The sequence below is a fragment of the Carlito syrichta genome, unplaced genomic scaffold (genome assembly GCF_000164805.1).
Source record: "Carlito syrichta isolate Samal-C Ts95f unplaced genomic scaffold, Tarsius_syrichta-2.0.1 Scaffold313519, whole genome shotgun sequence".
Taxonomy (NCBI): domain Eukaryota; kingdom Metazoa; phylum Chordata; class Mammalia; order Primates; family Tarsiidae; genus Carlito; species Carlito syrichta.
In genome coordinates, this window is record NW_007257615.1 from 1242455 (window position 1) to 1245609 (window position 3155).

Sequence of the window (3155 nt, forward strand, 5' to 3'; positions counted from 1 at the left end):
GTAGCCGGAACTACAGACGCGCACTACCACACCCAGCTGATTTTTTGATTTATTGTAGAGATGAGGTCTCACCGCCCAGGCGGGTCTCGAACCTGCGGGCTCAGGCAATCCACTCACCTCAGCCTCCCAAAGGCACGGGATTACAGGCTAAGCCACTGAGCCCGTATCTTTTTTTTAAGTTGGAGTCTCACTCTATTGCCCAGGCTGGAGTGCAGTGGCACATTCATGGCCACCACGGCCTCAACCTGCTGGGTTCAGACAATCCCTCAGCCTCAGTCTTCAAAGTAGCTGGAACCACAGGTGTGCGCCACCACGTGCAGCTAATTTTATGATTTACTGTAGAGACGAAATCTCACCAAGTTGCCCAGGCGGGCCTCAAATCCCTGGGCTCAGGCAATCCTCTCACCTCAGCCTCCCAGAGTGCTTAGATGATAGGCTTGAGCCACCACACCCGCTGACTTACATTTTTAAAGGGTCTAAAGTTAAAATGACAGAGAAACTGCTAATTAAATTACAGTAAAACCTGTGCTTATTCATATAAGGTACTCTGAAAATATTTAGGGAACAGGTGAACCTAATGGACTTCTGTGCAGCCATTAAGAGCTATCACTGCAGAGGATACTCAGTGATGTGGAGAAATGCTCATTACACGTGTTAAACGAGAAAACAACGTGCAAGTCACAGCTCTAAGTATGGACAGATAGGTAGATGGGCAGAGAAGACAGGCAGAGGACGGGGGTAACGGAAAGAGAACTAAGGGCTGGTCGTGATGGCTTCGCATCTGTGATCCCAGCTCTTTGGGAGGCCAAGAAAGGAGGCTCACTCGAGGTCAGAAGTTTGAAACCAACCTGGGCAACGTAGCCAGACTCCATCTCTAGGCAAATAAATATAATTTTAAAAAGAAAAAACTAGGCAAAACTATAAGGAAACACATCAAATATGAAATGGCTTTAAGTTGTGAAATTATAGATGATTTTACAGCATTTTTTGGCATTTGTGTGTGTTTCTGAATCATCTTTAATAACTACTCTTGGCCGGGCTTGGTGGCTCAGCCTGTCATCCCAGCGCTTTGGGAGGCCAAGGTGAGTAGATTGCCCGAGTCCGCGGGTTCGAGACTCGCCTGGGCAACTTGGTGAGACCTCATCTCTACAATAAATCAAAAATTAGCCAGGCGTGGTAGCGTGCGTCTGTAGTTCCAGCTCCTTGGAAGGCTGAGGCGGAAGGATCGCCGGAGCCCAGCAGGTCGAGGCTGCGGTGGCCGGGAGCGGCCACTGCACTCCAGTCTGGGTGACAGAGTGAGACTCCAACTAAAAAAAAAACAACTACGCTTGCTTTTATAATCAGAACAAAATAACAACTGCAGCTTTTTAAAAACTACCATAACCACATGGTACTCTTTATGACTTCTATGGCAAACGTCAGGAAATATGTCCATCGATCAAAATCATTAACCTCCTCCGAGTTCCAGGGAAAATGGAAGGCATTTGCTATTTGCTGGCTGACTCGCCACACGCTGCCTGCAGTCCATCAGCGTGGCTGTCACCAGTAGTTCCATAAATCCGTTGGAATCACTACAGAAGAATTTCTAATGGGATCATGGAAACAATTTGGCTAGTAGAAAACAAATGATTAAAAAGTCATCATGTTATCCACATAGGCGGGAGAAAAGTGGCTTCATTTAACCATGAGAGTCGCTACAAAGGACCAAAATAATTACAGTGTAAATGGATCTCCCAAATAAGGGAACGACTGGATTTTAATGACAACTTGAGAGGAAATTACAGGTGGGGGTAAGTTTGCCAGAACCATGCAAAACAGCTCATTGGCACCCTCACTGGCACCCTCACCGGACCCGGGGAGGGCTCCGTCGGGTGGGGGACGCCCATCCCCCCAGCACCTTCTTGTTAATTCCATCTTGGTGTCTAGGCCTGATGTCTTTGAGTGCCCGAGGCTCACTGAAGGCCCGTGGGAGGAGAGGTTCCCCTTAGACACATCTCCTTTTAAGTTCCTGCAAGGCTCAATTTGTAGCAGGGTGTCAGCCTTCTGCGGCCAAGAACATGCTGAACACCAGAAAAATATAATGTGGTCCATGAGGCATAGGAGGTGATGAACAAAAGCAAAGTCCATAGGAGAAGCAACACTGGGTTTCGGAAAATATTTGAAGAGCGTCAGGAAACTGGCGTTCTCCCCCTAAAGGGAAGGTTCTGTGACCACCATTTCCAAAGGAGCTGAGGGGAGCTCTGGCGTGACAGTAGCTTCAGCCCAGAGGGTCCACACAGCAACGGAGGATGCAGCATTAAATCATTGCTCATTTATGTAATCATGCAGCAGATATGTGTTGAGTTCCTACAGCGTGCCAAGTTTAAAGGTCGGCCAGGGACGGTGGCTCACGCTTGTATCCCAGTACTTTGGGAGGCCAAGGCGGGCAGATTTCTTTTTGTTTTTGTTTTGTGAAGCTATCTTGAGGTTAGGAGTTGGAGACCAGCCTAGACAACATAGCAAGTCCTCACCTCCAAAAGAAAGAAAGATGGAAGAAAGGAAGGAAGGAAGAGGGAAGGAAGGAAGAAAAGGAAAAGAAAAGAAAAGACAAAAATTAGCAGGGTAAGGGAGGCTTAGGCAGGAGGATTGCCTGAGCTCAGGAGATCAAGGCTGCAGTGAACTGAGATCGTGCCACTGCACTCCGACCTGAGTAACACAGCAGGCAAAGAAAAAGTCCCCGCGCTAATCAGCAAGTGGTTTCAGAGGGAAAGCAGGTGAACGTGAGAGTGTCCTGTGGAATCGTGTGTGCAGAGGCTGCCATGGGAACATGGTGAGCAACGTCTGACACTGGCCTGGCAGGGCGGGGAGGCGGGGTCAGTCTGCTTCCCACAGGAAATGCCCCAATCCTAAACAAGCTAGACAGGTGGAGAATAACGGCAGTGGGCGTGGCTTTCATAGGGTCTGACAAAAGTGTTCCAAAATAAGTGGGTTTCTATTTTTGTTATTGTTTTGTTTTGTTGAAAACAGCTTTTTCAGCCAGAACAATCCTCAGCAAAAAAAAACAAAAAAAAAAACAAAGCAGGTGGTATCTCATTACCAGACTTCAAACTTTACTGTAAAGCTACAATCATCAAAACAACTTGGTATTGGTACAGGAACAGGCATATAGATCAATG